Source organism: Mirounga leonina, unplaced genomic scaffold (assembly GCF_011800145.1).
Source record: "Mirounga leonina isolate KUSES-001 unplaced genomic scaffold, KU_Mleo_1.0 Mir_114, whole genome shotgun sequence".
Classification (NCBI taxonomy): Eukaryota; Metazoa; Chordata; class Mammalia; order Carnivora; family Phocidae; genus Mirounga; species Mirounga leonina.
In genome coordinates, this window is record NW_023270265.1 from 32,681,586 (window position 1) to 32,708,575 (window position 26,990).

General features: G+C 38.6%; 1 long non-coding RNA gene across 2 annotated transcripts; it reads right to left on the reverse strand.

Moving 5' to 3' along the window:
- Window positions 1–26,990, reverse strand: LOC118020872. Of its 2 annotated transcripts, XR_004682038.1 has the most exons (4): window positions 26,946–26,990; window positions 12,315–12,459; window positions 651–1,007; window positions 1–56 (listed from the first exon to the last, which is right to left on the reverse strand). It is a non-coding gene; the product is annotated as an uncharacterized LOC118020872 (long non-coding RNA). The 2 variants fall into 2 exon arrangements; XR_004682037.1 differs by lacking the exon at window positions 26,946–26,990 and having other exon boundaries at window positions 12,315–12,665.

Sequence of the window (26,990 nt, forward strand, 5' to 3'; positions counted from 1 at the left end):
AGGTATCAGTCTGGTGTAGGATGAAGCAAGGCCATATCAGCAAGCAGAGATCTGGGCTGTGAAAGGGTCACAAAACTGTGAGCTTCTTAATGTCTAGGATTGTGTTTTATATTGATATTCACCCCCAAAGACCCTAAATAAGAGGGCTTCATAATATTCTTTCTGTTAAATTAGATGATAGATACATATATGTGAGTAAATAGGAAATGTTAGAACGCAAAGATAAGAGCAGAGGCAAAATATAAGAAAAGGGGAATTAGTCTTTGTCACTAAGTCACTTAGTCACTAAGACTTGAGTCCTAGAGGTCAATATCTTTATGTCTGAAACCTCCCCTTCACATATTATTCATGAGTCTTTCCTTACTTCTTTTCCTCCAATCACCATTCCATTAACACCTGTTCTCAAGAAGGAATCTGAAATTCATGCACAGAAAGGGGTAACTGACTGATGTGCCAACTTAATGACCATCCTAGAATCCTAACAGGAATTAAATTCTTAATTAAACTAAGCTAGACACTTTTAATTGTCACAACCCACAAATGGGGAGTGGTGGGTAGGAGGTTCTTGTGATACTGAGTAGAGGCCAGGGGAAGCTGTTAAACATGCTACAATTCACAAGGCACCCCTCCCCAATAAAAAGAAGAATTACTTGAAAAATTAATGGTGATAAAGTTGATGAGGTTGAGAAATCCTGGTCTAGGGGAATAAAGCCTAAGCAGTGTAATTCTCAGCATAATTGGCAGTGAAGAGAGGAAGAAAGGATATTTGTTGAGAAGAAATCAAAGCTTGTCTCCTTCTGTGAGCATCAAAGCCAGATTTCAGAGTGTGGCAATGGTGTTGTTTCCAATCTTGGGACCCTTGGCCTCAGAGTCACGTCTCTTTCTTTTAATTTTGCAATTTCCATAGAGCAAGTCTTAGTCCTCTTCATCTCCACATTTCCCACTGCTGGTCCTTCCAGGGGTTTTGTATAAGGATCCCACATCTCTTTAAACCCATGTTATTTCACCTGTAAAATCGGAATAAGCCACAACAATAAAAGTGATTCACTGAATGGGTTTCTGTGAAGCCTGAGACTTACCTGGGACAGAGAAAGCAGGAATTGCATCTCACTTTTAGCATTTACTACCAATTTCATTCTTTTTAAAATTTTAATTCCAGTGTAGTTAACGTACAGTGTTATATTAGTTTCAGGTGTACAATACAGTGATTCAAGAGTTCCATATATTACTCAGTGCTCTTCAAGATAAGTGTACTCATTATCCCCTTCACCTATTTCACCCATCCCCCCACACCTCACCATCTGTTTGTTCTTTATAGTTAAGAGTCTGTTTTTGGTTTGTTTCTCTCCTTTTTTCCCCCTCTTTGTTCATATTTTTCTTAAATTCCACATATGAGTGAAATCATATGGTACCTATCTTTTTCTGACTGGCTTATTTCACTTAGCATTATACTTTTCAGATCCATCCACGTTACAAATAACAAGTTTTTTCTTTTTAATGGCTGAGTAATATTCCATTATATATATAAATTTATTTATCCATTCATCTACCATGGAACTTGGGCTGCTACCAGTTTGGCTATTGTAAATAATGCTGCAATAAACATGGAGGTGCATATATCCCTTTGGATTAGTGTTTTCATGTTCTTTGGGAAAATACCCACTAGTGCAATTACTGGATCAGAGAGTAGTTCTATTTTTAATTTTTTGAGGAAACTCCATATGTTTTCCACAGTGACTGCACCAGTTTACATTCCCACCAACAGGGCAAGAAGGTTTCTTTTTCTCCACATCCTTGCCAATGCTTGTTGTTTCTGGTGTTTTGATTTTAGCCATTCTGACAGGTGTGAAGTAGTAGCTCATGGTGGTTGATTTGCATTTCCCTGATGATGAGTGATGTTGAGCAACCTTTCATGTGTCTGTTGGCCATCTGTATGTCTTCTTTGGAAAAATGTCTATTCATGTCTTCTGCCCATTTTTTAATTAGATTATTCATTTGGGGGGTTTGAGTTTTATAAATTCTTTATGTTTTGGATATGTCATTTGCAAATATCTTCTCCCATTGAGTAGGTTGCCTTTTAGTTTTGTTATTTATTTATTTTGCTGTGCAGAAGCTTTTCATTTTGATGTATTCCCAATAGTTTATTTTTGCTTTTGTTTCCCTTGCCTCAGGAGACATATCTAGAAGGATGTTGCTACTACCTATGTCATTCTGAACTAATTGCTCAACCCTCAGTGTTCTCATTTGTGAGATGCATGTCACCTACATCAATAGGACATTGTGAGGATTTAATGCAAAAAGGGAGAAGAGCAATGAGCTCTTGTCCTTTCACATTGTAAGTGTCAAATAAATCATATTGCTGTTGGGATCATTGTTATCATTGATAATCTTTTCTATTGATTATCATTCATCGATTCACTGATTGTTTGGTTTATTTGTTCATTCATTCATTTATTTGACCAACATTTGGTAAGATCTTGCCATAGTCTAGGTATTATAGAGATAAGTGCTTCAAAATGCCTCTTTCTTGGCCAAAAATACTTTGTGAAGCTGAAACTCTGAATTTGAGAGAAGCAGAGAGGGCTAGCCAATGTAGAGAATGAATGAAAGTAACCTGTGTCTGCAAGTCATCTACTCTAAGAGAGCACATCAAATTGGCTTCCTTTTAGCTCTTTTTGTCTTGTCACCTTTGTTGTTCCTTCTAGGACTTGATTCAGCACAATGTGATATTCTTTTTAAAAAATTTTATTTATTTATTTGAGAGAGGGAGAGTGGGCCAGAGAGAGAGAGAGAGAGCATACAAGCAGGGACAGACAAAGAGGGAGAAGCAGACTCCCCTGCTGAGCAGGGAGCCCAATGGGGGCTCAATCCCAGGACTCTACCGATTGAGCCACCCAGGAGCTCCATAATGTGATATTCTTTATTGCAAAAAACTTCACCATGTTAACTCAAATAAACAATCTTATTAAACCTGATTTAGGAAGAAGAATAGGGCTAGAGAAAGGGAAAAAAAAAATCAGTGAAAGGACAAAATGACATTGTGCCTTAGGATGAATGGACTGTGACAATGGAAAGTATGGATTCCTGTGGTGGCCACTCCCCCCAACCACTTCTACTTTTTTTCCTAATAAAAATTATTAGATAGGTATTTGGATTTTATTGCTGTGTAACCAACAGGCACCAACAGTGACATACAACAATACACATTATTTCTCATGGTGTGGCTCAGCTTCATGCTGTTGGGTCTGCTGCCCCCCTTCTCATGCTGCCTGCAGTCTATGGTGGGTGGTCAGCTGGGGCAGGCCTGACTGACATGAGTTCATTCTGGGACCCAGACTGAGGAGGCAGGGAATACCCAGAGAAAACTCTTCTGAGAGATGCCAGGAAAGAAATGGAGCCTGTTACCTAGTCCTATGCTCCATTGACCAAGGGAGGTCACAAGGCCAAGCACAAAGGAAAGTAAAGGAAAAGTATACTCCACATTTTGGTTTTTTTTGAAACACTGGAAGCATGCATTAAAAAAAAAAAAAAAAGATCAAGAAATGAATAAAGAATAAGGGCCAATAAAATGACCTTGCATATAACCTATGGGCTGCAATGTCCTGGGAAATAGATTTAGGCTCAACTGATGTAACCCAATATGTCAGCCCTGACCACTACCAATTTGTTTCATTTGATCAACTGGAAATGGCAGGTTAGTTGAAAGTTTTTAAAAGAAAAGTGTTCCACCAGATTGTTCTGATCCAAAGAAATGGTCAGAGAATAATACCTTGTATTGTTATTGTTGTAGTTAAATATTTTTTCTGTATTATCTGTATTTTGCTGTATTATCTATAAAGCATAAATAATCATGCTGTCTAACTCACAGGCTATATATAGGAATTAAATAAGACCATGCATAAGCAATTCTTAGCATAGGACTTGGCATACAATAAGCACTCAATAAATATTACCCAACAATAACTGAAAAACAGAATACAAAGACTTATTTAACATATATTTCAGAAGCACCTAATATGTGTAAGACCTAATATGTGATAGATTGTGCCACAGAGAACAAACCTCTGCTTCCAAAAACCATGTACTAAAATTCGAAGGTGGAGTTAGGAAGCTCTTACCAGTCATCAGTTCTTAATGACAGGCTTTCTAACCCAATATATGCCCTCTTTTTCCCCCCTTACACCCATTTTAGTGGTCCAATCACTGGTAATCAAAACAGCCCAGGCAGAGGGACTATGCTGACCTTATTACTGACAGGAATGGCAGAGGCAGAATAGGAACACTGAAGGAGGGGAGTCAGTAAGACATCCTGGAGGTGGTGGCACAGGAAGCGCAGTAGGACTTTCATGCGCAGGTATCAGGGGAGTGGTGCTCTAGGCAGAAACATCAGCCTAGACCAAAGGCACAGTGACCTGAAGGAGCAGATGCATTCAGGACAGGGAGGGCAGTTGAGCCAGAGCACAGGAGAGGAGTCTGACCTGTTCCTCCCATGGATGTTTAAGTGACTGTTCCATATATCCCACTGATGTCACCTCAGGTTTCATCTCCCCAGTGTTACCTCGCCTGATCACCTTGCCTAGTGTCGCCGGGGAAACTGTACTGTATTTTTTGTTTTACAGATTTTGTAGCACTCATAGTCTCTGAAATTCTCTTGTTTGTTTGTCAGTGTGTTTATGGTCTGCTTCTACCCTGGTGTATGAGCTACATGAGAATAACACTATTGTCTCTCTTGCTCCTTCGCAATTCTGTGTGATCACAAGAAGTTCACGGTAAACACCTGTTGACATAACAGATGAAGAGATGAGGAGTGTAGAAGGTAAAATAAAGCCGGAGTCAAAAATCGGAGGCTGTACAACATCAGAAGCATGAGCTATTAAAGAAATAAGTGATAAGATGGACTTCTTTAAGATGAAAAATGCTGTATAAAAGACAATGTCAGAGAATAAGAATGGAGGAAAATATTTGCAAAAAACTTATGTAATAAGGGACTGGTATCCAAGAGACAAAGAACTCTTAAAACTCAAAATAAGAAAACAAACTGATTTAAAAATGGGCAAAAGGTCTTGACTGGTATCTCATCAGAGAAGATATACGGATGACAAATAAGCATATGAAAAGATGCTCCACATTGTATATTATTAGGGAAATTCAACCTAAAACAACAGTAAGATACCACTACACACCTATTATAATGGCCAAAATCCAGAACACTGACAACACCAAGTGCTGACAAGTATGTGGAGCAGCAGGGAACCTCATTCATTGCTGGTAGGAATACAAAATGATGCAACCACTTTGGAAGACGATTTGACAGTTTCTCCCAAAACTAAACATAGTTTGATTCAGCAATCATACTCTTTGATATTTACCCAAAGGAGATGAAAACTTAGGTCCATACAAAAACCTGCTCATGGATGTTAACAGCAGTTTCATTCATAATTACCAAAACTTGGAAGCAACCAAGATGCCCTTCAGTGGGTGAATGGATAAATAAACTATAGTACATCCATACAATGGAATATTATTTAGTGTTAATAGAAATGAGCTATCGACCTGAAAATACATGGAGGAAACTTAAATACATGTTACCAAGCAAGAGAAGCCAATCTGAAAAAGCTACATACTATATAATACTGTATGACAGTTTGGAAAAGGCAAAGCTGTGGAGACAGTGAAAAGATCTGTGGTTGTCAGAGGCTATGGGGAGAAAGGGATGAATTGATGGAGCATGAAGGATTTGGGGGGCAGAGAAACTACTCTGTAGGATGCTCTAATGGTGAGTACATGTGATATACATTTGCCAAAACCCATAAGAATGTACACCACCAAGAGTGAACCCTGACATAAACTACGGACTCTGGGGGACAAGGAGGTGTCACTATAGGTTCATCATTCATAACAAGTGTACCACTCTGGTGTGAGATGTTAACAGTAGGTGGGCTGTGCTTTTGTGGGGGGAGGGAGTATCCACTCTCTATACTTTCTGCTCAATTTTGCTATAAAACAAAAACTGTTCAAAAAGAAGGAAAAAAAAAAACCCTGAGAGAATGCAGGATCTGGTTTTTATTCAGAGAATGAGGATCTGGGGCTTCTGAGAAGGATGGTATAATTTTCAGAGCTCTGCTTTTGGCTGAGTTGTATGTATTCAAGCAGAGGCTAGGCATGGACTGAGATCTTGACAGTAGGAAGGTCATTGTAAACATTTGAACAAAGAAGTAAAGTTTCTCTAATAAAGAGAATAATCTATGGGAGCCCAATTGTCTTTCTCTACATGATGTCCATACCAAAGAGAACATCAACTGATTTTTCTATCTCTCAGGACTGGCTACTCTGCAAAAGACTGTTATTTCTTCAGATAAAAGTTTTGAAACAGAAACTACCATCCTCCACATGAATACACAATGGCTCATCTCCCCTAGGTAATAATATCCTTGAAAGGAGACCTTGTCTGTGGTTTCTTGATCAGACAACAGAAGCACAGCAACATTTAAAGCTCCTATAACAAAGTGCAACTTTTCACGTTTCCCTACTCAGGGCCCTAGTGTGCCCTGGGCCAGATACTGGCAACATTAGAGCCTTTCTCCCTTCACACAAACCCATTTCTATTTCTATCTTGACTTTTTTTTTTTTCTTTTTAGCAATCATGTTATTCACTCTTATTTTTCATGCTTTTGTATTCAGTTGAGTAAATTTCTCTGCATTTTGATTTTTGAAGGTTTTGGAGATTTAGCTAAATTGACAGATGTTGTATTAGTGCAATTATTTCCATTATCTTACAGCTTTGCATTCTGTGACTATATCATAATTTATTTATCACTTTTTCTGTTGAGGATCATTTAAGATGTTTCAATCTTTATTTTCTTTTTTTTTCTTTTTCTTTTCTTTTTTTTTTTAAAGATTTTATTTATTTGACAGAGAGAGCGAGAGAAAGAGAGAGAGAGAGAATGTACACAGTGGCAGGAAGAGGGAGAGGGAGAAACAGGCTCCCACTGAGCAGGGAGCCTGATGCTGGGCTTGATCCCAGGACCCTGGGATCATGACCTGAGCCGAAGGCAAGATCCTTAACCAACTGAACCACCCAGGCGCCCCTAATCTTAATTTTCAATTTAAGATGGGTTCCCCAACCACATACAATAATATAACGAACCGTCAAGCATACATTGTCTTTTGCACATGTGTGAAAATCTCTTCAAGGTACATACATAGCACTACAGTTACTGGGTTAAAAAGTATGTACATAACACAATTTATTCACTATTGTCATTTTCCCCCCGAAGGTATGTACCAGCTTTTACTGTTTGGAATTTCCAAATTTGCCACATCTGTGTCTAGCGCTTCGGCATTATTTGACTTTAGAGTTATGTAAGTCTCAGGGGTATAGAATAATAGCTTTCTATTGTTTTAATCTGCCTTTCTCTGATAACATGTCAGATTGAGCACATTCTCATGTACTTATTGCCCATTTGTCTTTTTTGTGAATGACATTTTCATATATTTTGCCCTTTTTTTCATTGGGTTGTTTATCTTCTTTCACTTTGATTTGTAGAAGCGCTCTATAAATTCTGGATACTTAGCTTTTGTCAGTTTTTTGCATTGCAAATATCTTCTCAAAATCTGTTCCTTGACTTTTTACCTTGTTTATGATGTCTTTAGACGAACAGATGTTCTTTATTGAATGGATTCAAACTTACCCATTTTTTTTTTCCTTTATGGTTCGTCCTTTTTTAGGTCATTTAAAAAGGAAAATCTTTGCAAACTAAGACTGTAAATATAATGTTTCACATTTTATTCTAAACGTTTAAAATGTTTTACTTTGCACGGTTGGTCTTTTGCCCACCAGAATTTAATTTTGCATTATCTCTTGTTCCTCTTTATTATGCACCCTCCACTAAAGTACCCTCCTTTATTGCCTCAATAAATCTTGATTTTTTATAAGACAGCTTCATTCCCACTTTTCTTATGAAGCCATCTTTGAGCTCTCAATGCTTTGCTGACTTCTCTCTCCCTGGACTGCTAAAACATCTGTCTCTGAAATTGTAATGATTTTTATCTGAATACTGTGAATGTTAATAGATACCTGCAGTGTCCAGACAGGTAACCCAGATAAGTGAAATGGGTCAGAATGCACATCATTAGTGGGGAATGTGACAGATTGGGATGCACAACAGAGCATGTGACCTACTCACTGGCGAAACTGCTACACAGGTTTGGTCAATTATTGCCACGGAAACCATCAGCCCACAGTTGCCAGATCTTCTGATTTTCATTTTTAAAAGACACCAGGAATTTAGATATTTACATAAAATCTTCTAAGTTTGAAAGTTGGCAACAATTTGAAATGTTTAAATGAATAAGGGTATCTGGGACATCTGTTCTAATGCCGTGTTTCTCCACCTTCTTGTCATTATCACCTTCTTTATGGAAACTTACGTTTTTATTCCCTAATTCACTTACCCATGGAATTAAATACTAAAGAATTTCATAATCACACTCAGATTCTGAGGAGAGAATTTAGAGGAAATTCTACAATATGATCAGAATGCTTTCTTAGTTACTGAACATTTTTCATTCCAGCCAGACCCACACCCTGAGATAATGGCAAACAGACAAAACCTCTTCCCGAAGGTAAAGTTGTACCTCTACTCTTGTGGATAGAATGCAATCCCCTCTAAGAGCTTTTTGAGACATCGCTGGGCCAGATGCTAGGGAGAATAGTTTCATAGTCCTCAGAAAAGCAACAAAGGAGTAGAGAGAATTAGACAGAACCCCATTGCCTTCCAGGGAAACCCAGGCTCCTTTGGAGAATGTTCAAGGCATGGCCATTGGGCTTTTAATTCAATCTTGGTTCCTAAGCTTCAGTTTCTTCACCTAGTCCAGTTCACATACACTTCACTGACTATTTCAAAAGTTCATTTGTCTGGTGACATCAGCCCTAGAACAGGAATCAGAATATCAGGTTCAGGTCCGTGTGTGCCCCTGGGAGCTCGGTGTAAAGTACTCTGAACTTCAGTTTTCCCACGTGTAAAGTAAGATGAACCATAAGATCAACCCCAAGCCCAGTGTCTGCAGGGGCCTTGACACACAGCTGCCAAGACCACTGGCTCATAAGTCCATCAGACGTGAATTTGACTTGTCACTTGTCACTTGAAAATATGCAATTTATCAAAAATGTTACAAAGCTTCTCTTGGGAGTAATTTCAACAAGTGTAAAATATTTATGAAAAATAATTCTTCATTTGGTTACTCTGAAGATCAAATGAGATCACAGGGAACAGCTTTATTATCATTATTACAGGATATTTTGCTCTATTATCTGGATCTCTGTCGTAATTCAAACCTGAGTGAAACATTCTTTACTTGTTCCCCAGATTTTCAGGTTCCCATGGGAGGAACATTTTTAATAGAATCTCCTTCTCCAGAAAAATATGTATAATTCTCTCCTTGGAGGCTGGAATTTCAGTCCTGCCTTCCACACGACCCACCTGGGCAAGGGGCCAGGGAACTTGCAATTGAGTTTGGCAAAAGTATTGTCCACCAATAGGCAGCAATAACACCACAATGCCAAAAACCCGCAGACACACACAAATAAAGAAGACCCAGAAATACTAAAGGAGATTTCCTGGGTTTGTAGGTCTCCTCTTATATCTTTGTTTGCTGTCTGTCTAAGTGTGGCTCAGCAATTCTTACTCTTAATTTTTCAACAGCTTTATTGAGATATAATTAACAAACCATGAGGTTCATCCCGTGGTTATTCTTCCTGTTTTTGAGTATCTCTGATGGTCTTTCTGTGTGTTTGGGGCTAGGTGGATGCATGTGGGCTTTTGAATGTGTCCAAATATGTATGTGTTGGGGTGCCTGGGTGGCTCAGTTGGTTAAGTGGCTGCTTTTGGCTCAGGTCATGATCCCAGGGTCCCAGGATCAAGTCCCACATGGGGCTCTCTGCTCAGTGGGGAGCCTGCTTTCCCTGTGCCCCCTGCCGCTCCCCCTGCTTGTGCGTTCTCCCTCTCTATCTGATGAATAAATAAAATCTTTAAAAACAAAACAAAACAACAACAACAAAAAACCAAATATGTATGCGTTTTTGTTTATTTGTGTCTCTGTACCAATATCTGAATCTGTGTGACTCTGGAACTATGGCTCTCTTTCCTACGAGGTCTCTGTGTCTATGTGTGTACATATCTTGGAGCCTGTTTGTGAGGTTCTAGGAATGAATCTGTGTCTGAATGTGTATCTGTAGTTGTGTGGTGTAAGTTTCTAAACCTGTTAGTGTTTGTCTCTCTGTGCCCTCTGTGCCGGCTCTATGTTGTATGTTTTGTGAATACGGTAACAGTTCTGAACATGTGTATGCCAATTTTTGTTACAAATGACAAGGTTGAGCAATGGTAATTTGGCCCATCAAGGGTACCAAATTGTTCAAACAAGCGTGGTTTGAAAAACACAGGTGAATGATTTTAAATTCTGATTTTTTTATTATTATTATTTATTTTTTTACATTGGGACCTATATCCTACTCTTCAACTTGATTTTGGGAGGATGCTGAATGAACAGTGATTAGTCTTAGGTGGCCCCAGCCGTAAGAAGTTGTAAAGGTCCCAGGTAATTCTAATGTGCAGCCAAGGTGTAGAACCTCTGCACCAGGAAAGTGGCTAGATCCCTGCCACTTTTCTTGAAATCTGCAACCTGCTTTCCTTAAATTTAACATTAAGTCTGTAACGGTAGGGAGGGAGGTTAATTTGATACTTTATTGGATGTGAAAAAGAACCTATCCTCCCTTTGCCTGTGGAGCAGGGAAGTGTCCCAGGAGACTGGAGCCTGTGCGCTAACAGCTCCTAACAGCTGAGGAGGAGTTACCCCAGCCCAATCCTCCTCACATTCCAGCAGGCAGTGGGCTCCTTTTATGAGTACATCTGTCTAATTAGGCAGATGTAGTGCTGCCTTTATTTCCATATAAATCCTTCAGACCCACTGTGGGTATTTGGCAAATCCAAAGAGAATTTACTGGTATAATAAACAAAATGTTTTATTTAAAAAAATTGCATGTTCTGCAACATTCTTTAATGGGGAGGTTCAGAAAAGAGAAAATGCAGAGTGGTATAGCATGGAGACCTGAAGTTAAGATGAAGGGAGAACAAGAAAAGAGAATGAGAAGAATAAAGTCTTTGATATTTAAACCCCGAGAGAGGGACATCCATGAGCTGCAAAGTAACTATATAAAAATTAGAGGGAAAAATGAGTCCTTTCTTTCAGGTTACAGACCTCACTTATGGTACTGATAGGACTCTTTGGAGTGAGAGACTGATTGCTGACTCTTTCCAAACCCATCAACCCCAACCACTCTCCATGGAGAGTTTTCTCAGGTCCTGAGAATTTTAATTCTGATACTCATAGCAATGAATTCAGGTGGGTAGCAGACTTTCATTCTCTGAGACTAGAAAAAATTAGATTCCTTAATATTCACACTATCCACTACTGCAACTAGAAGTCTACATGAAACACAGTAACTGCTCAATAAATATTTGAGAAATAAATAAATGACAGGTCTGGTTTTAACAACCTGGTAGATCTGAATTGGCTACCCAGAGGTCTCTCTGTAACAGAAAGAAAGTGAAATAATCAGTGAGAAAGGCTCTAAATTACTCACAAGGGAACTATTACATGAAATAAAATATTCCTAAAAAACCCACAAAAATTTAAGAGGATAGTAGTAGAGACTATGAGTCAGTGTTTATTAGCATAATTTAATGATGCTTATAGATGCTTATAGAAGGAAAATTAAGTGGGAAATACCTTAATACCACAACCCATCTGGAAGTGTCAGTTATAATTTACACGGTACCATATTATAGCTTCTGAATATAATTCAGTTAAAAGTGTTTGGGTTGATAAAAATAATAGCTAATGTTTATTGAATCACCTATATGTACTAGCATCATGGTTTACATAAAAGGCCTCATTTCATATTTTCATTTACCTCAGTAGCTTGTTTTATGACACCACAATTTCACAGGTAAGAAAAATTAAGACTCAGCAGGTTAAATTACTTGCCTAAGTTCACATGACTCTAGAATTCTAAAACAGGTCAATTGACCCCATATGATTACTACACTATTTGACTTGACTTTCTCGACCACAGTAGTACCAGGTGCCGACCATTCTGACCTCCACTGAGGTCTTGATGGAAGAACAATTACTGAATATGATGGAAACGCTTGGATGGGGACTACTTCAAATGCATCATTCACTTTCCTTAAGTCCTATACTTTACGACGCTTAGATACAACACAAAGTATATATAGTCATACGTTTGCAAATACCTTATTGTGGAAGGCACGAGATGGCTTTGCTTCACAATTCTTAGGATAGGCGAGATGGCCATCCTGCAGAACTTTATAGCTATCCCTGGGACAGTTCAGTTTTACTTCTGTTCTTTTATAGTTGAGGGTCCTGTGGTCTTTATACCTGGAGAAAATTTTCCAGTAACAGACTAGTCAGTGATAAAACCGGGATGAGAATTTAGTTTTGCCAACTCCCTAGCTATAGAACTTTTGAAGATATCAGATGTTTAATCTTTTCCTTGAAACATTTCAGAGATGGGAAGACAGATATGTTGACCTCAGTGATCTCTGACTACACTAAAATAGCCCCAGGAAGTTGCTATCCATTGATCCAAAATAAATTCTTAATAGAAAAATTAATTTTTATTCTCAAATGGGAACCAAGAAGGATTCTTTCCTCTTCTCCAGACCTTAGCACTTATAACATGGGGGAAAGAGTTGCAAGCATTATGCAGTCTTATTCCTTAGACTGAATTCTTTGGAGTAGAACCTGCCATTATTTTGGCCTCTAATATAGAATGATAGATTCTGGAATAGGGGAAAGGCTATTTATCCTTATATTCAAACAACAATATATAGCAAGAAAAGTCAAAACAAAAAGAAAAACAAACAATAAGTTTTTTTTCTAATTGTGGTTTCCCCAAAGCTTTGCAGAAACAACCAAAATTTTAGGATTTTCATGCAGTATCATGCAGTCTTTTAAATCAGGCTATCATTAGAAATTATGGGCACCTGGGTGGCTCAGTTGGTTAAGCGACTGCCTTCGGCTCAGGTCATGATCCTGGAGTCCCTGGATCGAGTCCTGCATTGGGCTCCCTGCTCGGCAGGGAGCCTGCTTCTCCCTCTGACCCTCCCCCCTCTCATGTGCTCTCTCTCTCTCATTCTGTCTCAAATAAATAAATAAAATCTTTAAAAAAAAAAGAAAGAAATTAGTCCAGCAATTCGCTAAATTGATCCTACTTTTCCATTAGACACAGCTTTTATCTGACCAGCAGTCTGTTATCTCCCACACAACACCCCCTACTTAACACCACGTGCAGCTGCTTCATTTTAAAATGAAATGAGCTTCAGTTTATTGATGAGAAATCACCCTGAGAAAGAAAGAAAACAAAAAGGATCTTAAGACAATTGAGATGAAAGACAGTGAAAGACAGTAAATTCTAGGTTAAAACTTGGCATGTTTTAGAAGGTGCTAATCTAAGTGGCCATTAGATAAATGGTATCAACAGCTTGTTCCTTGAGGGGGAAAGATAAAGAGTAGAGGGGAAGTGAACAAACAGAGGCAGCATCAAAAAGGGAAAAAGATCCTAAAAAAATTCTTCTGCTCTGAATTTAAAACTTTGAGATACAACTGATTTCTATGTATTCTTTTATCCCTAAGTGCAGAGTCATGATTCAAAGCGACTTGAAGGTCTTCTATTCCAAATGTTACTGATTCATTGTCTGATACATTCCAACCAAGTTGTTTAGCCCATGTTTAAATAGCACCTGGAACATTAAATGTATAGCCTTGCTCCTCAGCTCATCCCTTCTTTAAATGTTCTGATGATGATGCTTCTTCATGAACAAAGTTTAAGTGGGATTCTCAACTATTTCAACAAACTTGGAACATTGTCATTTTCACTGATAATCAGAGATTTGAAAATTAAAACAGCAAAATGTCATTTTATAAAAAGTAAATTAGCCAAGTATATTTCTCAATGATACCCAATGCAGATTCACAACTTTTCTTGATCCTATCAGAGATATAATTGGTAATACACACACATATACATATATATACATATATAGAGAGGGGGGGGAGGAAGGTACCTGCAAGAAAGACAAGATGCAAACACTGGCTTGAGTTGGGTTAGAAAGTGGGTGAAGGACAAATATGCATGGTGAGAAAGTTTAAAGCCCTTGGGGTGACTGAAATTAGAGGAGTCAGCATTCTTTTTGAGGGTTTTTTTTTTTTTTTTTCCTGTAGTAATCTCAACAGGTCCTCCTACAAAGATTGGAGAAAGTCCTCAGAAAATGTCCCCCATCAGACAGACCTGGGAGAGAATAGCAACACATCTAGTGAGGCACAGGACTCCACTTGGATATGCCTCTCTCTCCTATTGAACAAATGCCTGAGTTAGAAGATGCAGTGTGTTGGGGTGCCTGGGTGACTCAGTCAGTTAAGCATCTGCCTTTGGCTCAGGTCATTATTTCAGGGTCCTGGGATGGAGCCCCGCATCGGGCTCCCTGCTCAGTGGGGAGCCTGCTTCTCCCTCTCCCTCTGCCTGCCACTCCCTCTGCTGTGTGATCCTTCTGTCAAATAAATAAATAAAATATTTAAAAAATGATATCACAAAGGAAGATGCATTGTGTTGAATTGTGCCCTCCTCCTCCATGAATAAATGTCCATGCCCAAATCCCTGAACCCTATGAAAATTACCTTAACTGGGGAAAGGTGTGATCAAGGATTTTGAGAGGAGCAGTTTAATTGGGATTATCTGGGTGGGCCCTTGTAATGTAAACCCTGACAGTTGCTTTTTCTTTTTTTTCCTTTTTGTAATGCAAGTGCCTGACCTAAGCTTTGATTGCTGGAGCATCAATTTCAAAGAGGCATCCACTTAAAATGAATAAATGCATTGCCAGAAACAGGACTAGATAAAGTGCCAGGCCACCTCCCCTGACTGAGGCTCCTTTTCTCTTCCCACTCTTACTAAGTTTTATTTATTTATTTAAAGATTTTATTTATTTAGGAAAGCGAGAGAGTAAGAGGGAGAAAGAATCTGAAGCAGACTTTGCACAGAGCACAGAGCCCAAGGTGCAGCTGGATGCCACGACCTCAAGATCATGACCTGAGCTGAAACCAAGAGTCAGACACTTACTTGACTGAGCCACCCAGGCATCCCAGGTTTTAAGTTCACCAATAGGAAAGGAGCTTGTGAAACCCTAGGCTCTCATCCTGACCTCAATAAAAGCAGAGCCACCTGCCCTTGCACACTGCCCCCTCCCCTCCTTGACCTCGCTGCGTGGCCCCAGGTGTGCTGTGTAATTTCCAGGTCTTGTAAATAATAAACCTCCATATTTTTCAGAGTTTCCTGATGGTTTTTGATGAAGGGCGTCTTGCAATCATAATAAGAACCATAAGGGCCTATCCAGCCACAACATCTGTTATCGATATGCTAAGACCTTCACAAAACAACCCTAGATGCAATAATGTGTATTCTTACAAGACAGATACCAGAAAAGAAAACACATCGAGGAAAGAATGATGTGAGGACAGAGGCAGAGACTGCTAAAAGCATGGAAATATCAGGGCAGCCACCAGAAATTGTTAGAGGAAAGGGCCAGATTCTTCTGTAGAGCCCCTGGAGTGTGGCTCTGCTGGATTTCAGACTTTGAACACCCAGAACTGTGAGTGATGGAATTTGTTATTTTAAGACACCAAGACTGTGGCAATTGCTGCAGCAGTCTCAGGATCCTAGTCCAGAAGGACAACAAACACTGATACCCTAAGGACACTAGTGAAAACCTGGAGGAAAAACCAGAAAAAAAATCTGCCCCTGGAGGACAGGCAGGGGTAGGCGCTGGACCCACAACTACGGCCAAGGGCTGTTAGGAGCACTGACAGGACCACAGACGCAGGGGCATGGTGTCACTGAGACCAAGCCTTCATCAGAATAACCAGATAAGGCCCTACCTGCCTGCCGCTGCTGAGGTAACAAGCATCGAATAACAAGTAATGAGGAAATCATGCTAGAAGGGGTAGGAGAGGGTCGAGAAGGTGGGAGACCTTTTTGAGGTCTTTTTGAGATGGAGGAAAAAAGCTCCATGTGGAATAGACACTGAGAAAAGCTATCTAGCATATAAGTCCCTACTTTAAGCACAAAGTTTTGCTAGAGGAATTTGAAGCCTGTGGCACACTGAGGATAGCCAGACTGACCCCAAACTTCAAACCCCAAGTCCCAATTAGAATAACGCCAAACTTCACTGTAAAGTCCTAGAAGAGGGAACATTTTACCCATTAATGGGTTACCTAGCACCAAACTACTTACCTCAGCCTCCACTGTCCTTCCCAAGATACTCACCTTGCTACAAAAAATTATGAGTCCTACAAAAAGTAAGAAAATACAACACACTGTTTTTTAAAAAGTTTATTTGAGAGACAGCAAGAGAGCATGCGCACGCAAGCAGGGGGTAGGAGCAGAGGGAGAGGGAGGGGGAGAGAAAGTCTGGAACAGACTCCAGCTGAGCACAGAGCCCTGAGATCATGACCTGAGCTGAAACCAAGAGTCAGACACTTAACTTGACTGCATCACCTGGCACCCCTACAACACACTTTTTTTTAAAAAAAGAAAAGATTTTATTTACTTATTTGACAGAGAATGAGTGGGGAGAGGGGCAGGAGGAGATGGAGAAGCAGGCTCCTGGCTGAGCCGGGAGCCCAATGTGAGGCTCACCTGAGCTGAAGGCAAATGCTTAACTGACTGAGCCACCCAGATGCCCCTACAATACACTTTCAAAAGAGAAAGCAATCATCATTTCCAGACTCAGATCTGACAAAGGTTGGAACCATTCTTAAGCAGATTTCAAGTAATTATAATGAATAGGCTACCAGGTTTGAAAAGGTGGAAAACAGGCAAGATCAGAGGAAGAGTTTCAGCCGAGAGACTGAGGCTACAAGAGAGATTCAAATATGAATGTTTCAAATGAAAAATATAGCAACTAGGATGAGGACTACTTTTGAGAGATTCATCAGAAGACTCAATATTGTGAAAGAAAGAATCAGTGACTTTGGGGATTGTCAATGGAAAATACTCAGAAACAGAAAGTGAAAAGCTAAAAAATAAAAATGAAAACAAACAATAACAAAAGCAGTGTAACTAAGAGCTCTGTGACAATATCAAGTGCTCTAACATCTTAGTAACTGGAATCCCAGAAGAAAAAGAGAGGTCTGAGCAGGACAGAGTACATACCTGATGAGGTAATGACCAAGAACTTTCTAAAATTAATTGCAGATCTAAAAAGCTAAGAGAGTGCCAAGCTCCACAGCCCTGCAAACACACACACACACACACACACAGCACAAATACCCTATGCCTTTCTTATTTGAATTACTTAAAACCAAAGAGAATATCTTGAAAGCAAGGAGAAACCAAAAGAAGTCATTGAATGATGACACAGATAAGAATTATAGTAGACTTCTCGTTCAAAATCACATAACCCAGAAGAAAATGGAATGGTATCATTAAAGTGCTAAAAAAAGAGTTCAATGAATACAATTGACAACCCAGAACTATAAAGAACAAAGGAAAAGTAAACACTGATTCAGAAAATCCAAAACAAAAATTGAGGGTATTCCTTACCAGAAGATACATGCTATATGAAATAACAAAGGGAATTTTTCAGAAAAACAACCTGATAATGGTTGAAAACTTGGCTCCACACAATGAAATCATGAGTATTGGAGATGGCATAAATGAAAGTAACATAAAACTCATTTTTCTTATTTTTAATTGTTCTAAGAGATAACTGGTTATTTAAGGCAAAAATAGTAATAATGTATTTTATATTTATAACATGTAAATATAAAATATATGATAATGGCACCTGGTATTATTGACATCAGTATTATTCTAAGGCAGGACTTGGAAAAATACTGTCATAAATATTGGATTATATTATCTGAATGTTGATTCAGATTGTTCAGAAATGTTAAAGGAAATTCTTCAGGCATTAAAAATGTGTGTATTTATAGAACATGCAAAATATATGATAGCAAAAAGAATGAAAAGACTTGAGACTACACAGTTGTATGATCTTAAATTATACATTCAAGCTGTATAACATTAAGGTAGTATTTAATTGAGTAAAGATATATAATGTAAGATGTATAATCCTAGGAAAACCATTATACTTTTTTAGAATTTTAATAATAAATTAATAGAGGGGATTAATCATAAATATGTCCAAATAATCCAAAGGAAGACAGAAAAATAGAAGAAAACAAACAAAATTAAATGGAACACACACATGAACAATATGGCAGACTGTAGTTCAATTTTTTCAATGATCATATTAAACGTGAACTGTGATGGTAGATACATGACTCTGTGCATTTTTTCTCCAAATGATAGAACTGTACACAACACACAATAAGTTTTACTATTTGGATTTTTTAAAATCTACCAGGATATGCAGGGAATTCAAGATAGAGTAAAAACTGTGACAAGAGATTCTGTGTTGCCAGTGAATTACTCACTCCTCAAAAGGGGATGGGAAAGAAAGGAGCTGACCTAAATAACTTTGGAAACAGTGTTTTGATTGTATACTCTAAGACTTAAAGACCACTCACAAAAACTGTATTCTGGTTGGTCAATTTGTTTAAGAATTAGCAACTCTATGTGTACATTAGTGTTGAATGAGAGTTCCTCATGGTCAGAGAAAGAAGCTGTAAAAGTAAAAACTGAATTGCCAAATTGGAATCAGGGATATTATTACAAACTATTTTTTATATATAAATAGTATATGCAAATAATTATTTGGAGGTGGGTTAGTATACATTCATATATTTGTCAGGTATGTTCACGAGAAGAACCAAGGAGCTGTGCCACCACAGTAGCTAAAAGAACACCTCATGCCAGGCACCTGGGTGGCTCAGTTGGTTAAGCGTCTGCCTTCAGCTCAGGTCATGATTCCAGAGTCCTGGGATTGAGTCCTACATCGGGTTCACTGCTCAGCAGTGAGTCGGCTTCTTCCTCTGCCCCTCCCCCGACTCATGTGCGCGCTCTCTCTCTCTAAAAATAAATAAATAAAATCTTTAAAAAAAAGAACCCCTGATACCTACAACTTAGTTTCTGTATTCCATGTGCCGACAAACACAATCTTCTTGGAGAGATGATTCTTTTCAGGACTAAGACAAGCAAAACAGGATCACCCCAGAGTATCTTGTGGTATGCAAAATAAAGGAGTCCCTCCCCACCCTTCCAAATACAATGGGAGTATATTGAAAGAACACAGGAACTAATCTGAAAGAGCTCCAGTGGTCATAGCCAGAAGAATTTGAGCAATATGAATATCAAAAGTTTGGATCATAATCCAAAGGCTAAAACACATATCCATGGGACCATGTTAATATAAGTACATAAAAGAATAAATGAATAAATGGAGGAAAAGGGATAATTCTTCCTTATGGAGTAATCTCAATAAATATAGGAGGAATAAGGAAACTAGAAAATCACTATTAAAATAAAATAGTAGGGGCGCCTGGGTGGCTCAGTCGTTAAGCGTCTGCCTTCAGCTCAGGTCATGATCCCAGGGTCCTGGGATCGAGCCCCGCGTCGGACTCCCTGCTCAGCAGGAGCCTGCTTCTCCCTCTCCTCCCCATTCATGCTCTCTTCTCACTATCTTTGTCTCTGTCTCTCTCAAATAAATAAATAAAATCTTAAAAAAAAATAGTAATATTTGCTTTGGTTCTTGAAGTATATGGTTTCAAGGTCTTTGTAACAACAAGAGGAGACAGGATATTGATACAGTTTCAAAGCATTCCCACCCCCAAGTACTTATTAATTGCAGAAAAATAGTTATATAATACCTTCCTATATGATACCCTGAGGTATATAGTATATATATAAAACAATTTGTCCCACCATAGACACAAAGAGCTGTAAAGAAATCAGCAATCTTACCAGCTGACTCAGCACTGGTTGGGAGAATTGATGTAGCTATTGCATGAGCAGGCCAATCGTATATGATCATCAATTAGTGAATGTGCTGGATGTGATAACTCGAATTTATTAACTATATTTACACAATACATGCTGTCCATTTTTTCTTTATATTTCTTTTTTTTTCCATTAAAATATTACGGGTCTAACCCTTGGGCCTATGAGGAACATAAGTACATTTCTTAGCAGTCTTCGACCTGCTTAGCCTTCGTCCACACACACACAAAAAGACAAAGAAAAATCAAACAGAAGCTGTTTGAATGGTGCATATGTTAGAAAAAGTTACCAGCTTTTTTGGTCACAGTTCAAAACATTCAAAGAAAGGCCCTTGCTGATTTTGAACACTTATAATATGAAGAACAGAGTTTGGATAAAGAAAATGAGGTAAAGATGCTTACATTAGGGAATACAAATAAATACATATATTGAAAATTCTGAGCTGCCTAAGATAGTAACATCTACTGTGAAGACACTCACAGTTAGGGCAGTAGCCACCAAGAAACCATTTTCCCCTGCCCTGCTCCACTATCTTCACCCTTATTGCTCTCACCTCACCTTACAGGATGAACACAAGAAATCTAAACACATTTGATGCAAGCAGAAATGGAAAGGTATGGTACCTGAGAATTGTCTCCCATTAGGATGCTTAGCCTTTACTCATAGTGCTCCCATTTTGTGTATTTGACCATAACTGAGTCACCTAGTCACCCCTTGCTGCAAAGGAAGCTGTCAAAGGGGCAACACAATTATTACACCTAACACTGCACTCCTCCTCCCAGCTCCAGAAAGAAGCAAACGTTGCTTTCAGGAAGCAGCACTAATACTAGGTAGAAGGACAACAACCTAGAGTACCCCTAGGGGTGGGGGCAACAACTAAGAGTACCTTCCAAGGCTATTTATTTTGGCTCAATGCCTTGAGCCATCTACAACTCTGACAGAGACACTAAGCTGCAAAATACAAAGTCATGTGATGAGTTTCATACTATCACCCTTTAAAGATTAGGTGTGTGCCCTATCCTACTTATTAGATTGAAACAATCAGCGTGAAAGTAAGCCCTCTAAATCAGCTTTGCCAAATGTACTCTACTGAAGATTAGTCCTGAAATAAGGCCCAAGAGAAAAATGTTCCTGTTATCAAATACACGGGAGCATCTTAATGTGCGGTAGTATGTTAAAGCCTCTGGCAAGTCCTGAAGTTAAATATGCTTAACATAATGTTTCCCAAATGACAAAACATACTTTTTGTGACATATATTACCATTCTCCAGAATTAATTAGGACAATATTGATAAATCTTCTCTCATAAGCCCTGGAAGGCTAATCTTTTTTTTCCTGCAGAGGAAAATTTTCTATAGAGGATTTCCCAATAAATCCACTGATACTTCTGCTCATTGTTAACAGTGCTGCTTGTCAAAATTGTTTGTGTTTTTCCTTATTTTTTCAGTTCAAGCAATTGGATCAGGTTGGAATGAGTAGGCAATCTTACTCTTTTTTAGTTAACAGGTCTCTAACAGAATCCAATAGGTTTTACCAAGTAAACTGAAATTTAGAAATATGACATCTTGAATTATAATACGGGAAAATAAATACCATGTGAGAAATTTAGAGAGATTCTGAAAAAGTAGAAATGGACAGTATGTTTTGTGATTACTCAAATAAAGGTTCCATTTAGCTCACTTTAAATATGATCCTTTTTTATAGCCCAGATCTGTTTCAAGAAAAGGAAGAAAAAAGCCACAGACTTAGAGGATCTCTAATGACATTTTATTTCATGCCTTTCTCTCACCTCTGTCCCCCTCCAGCCCTTACTGTCCACTGTCTTAGAGTGGTCAAATCCCAACTAGTCAGAGTCTGAAAAGTAAAGATGAGCTATGTCTTAGGGTTCAATAATATTGATCCCCATGCTCATGACCTGACATGTTAATGGACATAAAATGTGTTCTCTTCTGAATATTCTAAGTCCACATTTCAAGGGATGGACTGAGGAGTAATACAAGCATTTGTTGGCACAAATATTGTCAATTGCAGCTTTGGATTTTGGGTATCTTAGAATCACCTCCATATTCTAGGTCTTCCACATCTATCTCTTCCACAAAGCTTCCCTGGCCCTCGCAGCCCGTGCCTTAGGGAAGTTAAGGGACTTATCCAAGGGTGTCCTGGTAGTAAGTAGTAAAGTTCAGATTTGGACAAGAGTCTATGTAAATCCAAAGTCCATCATGATCTTAATTTCCTCAAACAGAAATAATGCTCTGTATCTTCCCTAATAAAAGGTGGAGTTGTGAAATCTAATCCAAATAGTGTAAGTGCAGAGTCCACACCCCTGATGACTTCATTTCTCTCACCTGCAGAAGGCATGCTGGGATTCATGTCTAGACTCCACTGAGTGAAATCCACCTACTTTCCCATAGTCCCCACTTGTCAGCCTAGAATTACTGATTTGTTGGTGATTCAAGGGAGAAGTATTGTGGAGAAGATTTGGAGGAAAAAACAGTCTAGGCACTTCACAGTAATGTCCCTATAGATGGTCAACTAATGGCTTTATTGGCAGTTTCAAAACATTTTGGACATGCTTCACGCAAGCGGTTACTATAAAGTGAGATTCAAAACCCAATCAACTTTATGAGGCAGCTGACACATTGACTTCACTGGGACATGTTTGTATGAAAAAAGCATCACAAAAACAGCTCCATTTATTTCTGTCAAGCGTTAGCTTCTTAACAAGTGCCAGTTATTTTATGAAAGGCACAAGATGCTAGAAGATCCTTTCCAAGAGAAATTCCAGTTCCTTTCCAGTTTACACTAAGCTACTAAGCTACTCCACGGGACCTAACTGGGGACAAATATATTTTAAATCAATATCTCCACAAATCACTTTCATCTGTGTGCACTTTCTAAAGTTATTAGCTATTACATTTTCATATTAAAAAAAAAAAACAACTAGACTGAGGATTTAAACAATTTACTTAGAAATATCATCTGGGGCGCCTGGGTGGCTCAGTTGGTTAAGCGACTGCCTTCGGCTCAGGTCATGATCCTGGAGTCCTGGGATCGAGTCCCGCATCGGGCTCCCTGCTGAGCAGGGGGTCTGCTTCTCTGTCTCTCATTCTCTCTCTCTCAAATAAATAAATAAAATCTTAAAAAAAAAAAGAAATATCATCTGGAACTTGGAACTGTCACTGCCATCATACTTAACTGTCTCATAGGAACATGACCTAGCAGAAAATCTACATTATACTTCCAATTCCTTATTATTCCTCCAGCACCACCTCCATGAATCCTTACCATAACACTCAATACATCTATTAATTAACCTTTAAAGAATTAAAGTGTCCCAAGGATATTTTTTAATTAAAAATATTACAGATCAAACCAATCTTCTCAGTGGTGATTTGTAGCTCAGTATTGCAATTGTACAGTTTCCTTCTCACTTTGCTCTAAAGACCCATCACTTTTTACAGCTCAGTTCATAGGCTCTCATCCACTCTCTGGATGGAATCCCCCCTCCTCTTGGACTCCTATAGTCTTTTGTTTATTCTTGTCCTAATGCATTTATAATTTGACTTGCTTTTGAGATATTTACTCTAAAAGACTGCAAATTCTATGAAAACATACAGGACTTTATTCATCTTTGAGGCCTCTACCACATCTAGAAAGAACATAATTATCCTAAAACATAATTATGTTGAAATGAAGTGACTCAGTATAATCTTACTAAATGAGAATAGGTTTCAAAACCCAGTACTTTGATAGACAGCATTATTTAGGTGATCAAACACCTTCAAAAGAGTCTGAATCATACAAAAATAGATTAATACAAGTATAATATTTAATATCAGGCAGCCTGAGATTTCAACTCTGCCAGTTATTATCTAAAAGACAGGGCAATAGGGCACCTGGGTGGCTCAGTTGTTAAGCGTCTGCCTTCGGCTCGGGTAATGATCCTAGGGTCCTGGGATAGAGTCCCGCATCGGGCTCCCTGCTCGGGGGGAAGCCTGCTTCTCCCTCTCCCACTCCCCCTGCTTGTGTTCCCTCTCTCGCTGTCTCTCTCTGTCAAATAAATAAATAAAATCTTTAAAAAAAAATAAAAAATAAAAGACTGGGCAATAGTTAAAACTCTAGAAGTCTTGAGTTTTTAATCTGTAAAATGGATTATATTAATGTAACAGTTCTTAGGATTACTGTGAAGAAATACAGTACCTACCATAGAATAAATTACCAAAGTATGGTCACCATTTATATTCACTTACATAAATCAGGGCATCCTCCCTGCCTCAGTCAAGATAGCCTAAGTAGTTGTTTTTAAAGCATGGACTTTGGATGAACAGCATTGGCATCATCTGGCAGCTTGCTAGAGATCCTCACATTCCCCACCAACCTACTAAATGAGAAACTCTGGAGGTGGACCCAGAAATCAGTTTAAAAAGTCCTTCAAGTGATTCTGATGAACACTAACATTTGAGAAGCTACTCTCAACTCCTAAGGTTAAAAGGCTTATTTCTCTTGTATAGTACATGCCCATTCGCTGGGAGCTCTGCTCCGAGTCAACCTCAGTGGAAGGCCAAGCCTGAAGAGTTTTCTCCAGCACAAGTTACTTTCATTTACATTTCATTGTACAAGATAAGTCTAACGGCCATACCCGACTTCAAGTGCAATCTCAAAATACCCCCAGAAGAAGAGGAAAAAGAATATATATGGATAGCCCAATGACAACCGTGGTTGCTTTCAGCTTTTTGGTTTCTTCCCTTAGTGGAAATGGAGCTCCTGGTTAAGTCAAATGCTAATATTTTGACCTTGCCTCAAAGGAGGGAGGAGGTGATCAACCTCCACTCATGTAGAAAACTGACTGAAATACTCTGCTGCTTTAAAAGGTGCACTTTACCCAACTGTCATCAAGAAATAAATTATTGGGTTGAATTTTTCTCAAGTTTAAGTCTTTCTTTCATAGTTATTTAATCCTCAAAGCTTGATTCAACTTGCTAATATTGGATCCAATATAAGATGATGCCTGATAGAGACTGAAATATTTATATTTTATTGATATTCCAAGATACTCTGTAGAGACCCTACAACCTCCAGGCACTCCACCTCTGCCAGGTAAAGGTATCAGAGCATCACTCCTGCCACCACAAATGGTCAGCACCACCTAATTCTCAGTAGGCAGGACCTAAGAAATAGAAATGGAAAGACTTACTCATTAATTTTCCGTACTAACACCAAACCCTGGAGCCAATGCACATGCTTGTGCAGGTTGTGTATTGAGAATAGTAACACACTAGAGGGTGTCAGCACGTCGCCAACATCAGATTTTTGTATATTTATTAAGAAAAACATTGACACAACCAGCAGTAAAATACCTAATTTTTTAAACTGATTTATCACCATAGCCTAAGAGAAGTAAACTGTATTGAGAAAAAAAGATGATCTTTTTTCTCTTCTTTTCTTTTTCTTTTCTTTTCTTTCACAAAGGCAGCTGAAGGGTTAGAGTTGACCTGTGTACTGTTTGATCCAAGATTTTGCTTTAGGCAACGCCATATGCCTACTCTGTTTCACAACCTAGCTATAGTCTTAAAAAGCTACTTATAGAAATTGAGCTTTAGCAAATCAGAACTCTTTTACAAATAGAAGAGGCCCAAAATATGGAGTATAATTATTTAAAAGCTGAGTCCTTTAGTAATACTACCAACTACCATCAAGATATACCTTGGATATATTTTCTCAAATCAACCTATTTGATTATATATATATATATATATTTGTACATGGGGGAATTCTGCTGTTTTAACCCATCTAGGTCTAAGCAAATTTTACAAAATAATAGAGAATAAGAGAATAATCCATAATTACTTAGAATGAAGTCTCTAAATGGGAAGTTATGGTTCAGTTAGGTAAAAGTTTTGGGAAAAGATTTTGTTTTTGATTTCCTAAACAGCCTTCCCATAGTCCTGACTCTTGTTATATCTCTTTCTACACTACACCATGACCACATTTGGGTAAATAATTTGCACTTAACAGTCAACATTTTAACTCTTAAGCCTACCACCTTCTTTTTTTTTTTTTTAAAGATTTTATTTATTTATTTGAGACAGAGAGAATGAGAGAGAGAGAGCACATGAGAGGGGGGAGGGTCAGAGGCAGAAGCAGAAGCAGGCTCCCTGCCGAGCAGGGTAGCCCGATGCAGGACTCAATCCAGGGACTCCAGGATCATGACCTGAGCCGAAGGCAGTTGCTTAACCAACTGAGCCACCCAGGCGCCCATGCCTACCACCTTCTAAAAGACTATGTAGGAGCACCAGATTCATGATGAGAATTGCATTCAGTCTGGTATGAATGTACATGTGTGTACTGATACGTATTAATAAAGATGGAGTGTTGGTGGACTCATTGCAAGGCTGAGAAAGCAACGCTTTTTGCTCCCACTCAGTGTTGAGAATGCACAGCAGCAGTCCCTGCCTTCTTCCTTACTTCTGGTCACTTCTGCTGGACTTTTCCCAAGGTTACTAACAGCTCAGCCAAAAACAAAAGCTTGGATGTCAAACATTCTGCAAATACACCAGTCACCTCTTGAGTAAATCCCTGTGAATGACCTTCTCTGGGGATAAACTGTACAAGGCGTTTGAAGGAAAATTCTGCTTTAAGCATCCTTAGGCATATACAAATTTGAAAGAATGAAGGGAACCTTAATTTGGGAACTTAGCTGTAGAAATTACACGCACAGCTTCAAAAACTGAAGCCAGAGTCCTTCAAAACTGTTAGTCTTTCTTTACATGTTTATTTAATTTACCACAATTTTACTTTTAGTGTATTCAGGACTTTTCCACTGTACTAACCAGTCATTTAAATCAACCCTTCCTACTGCTGGCAAAAATTGGCACAGGAAGAAAGAATGCAGAGCAAAAATAGAGCTTACCTCTTCCTATAGACTGGATACATCGCTTATAAAGCCATAATGCAC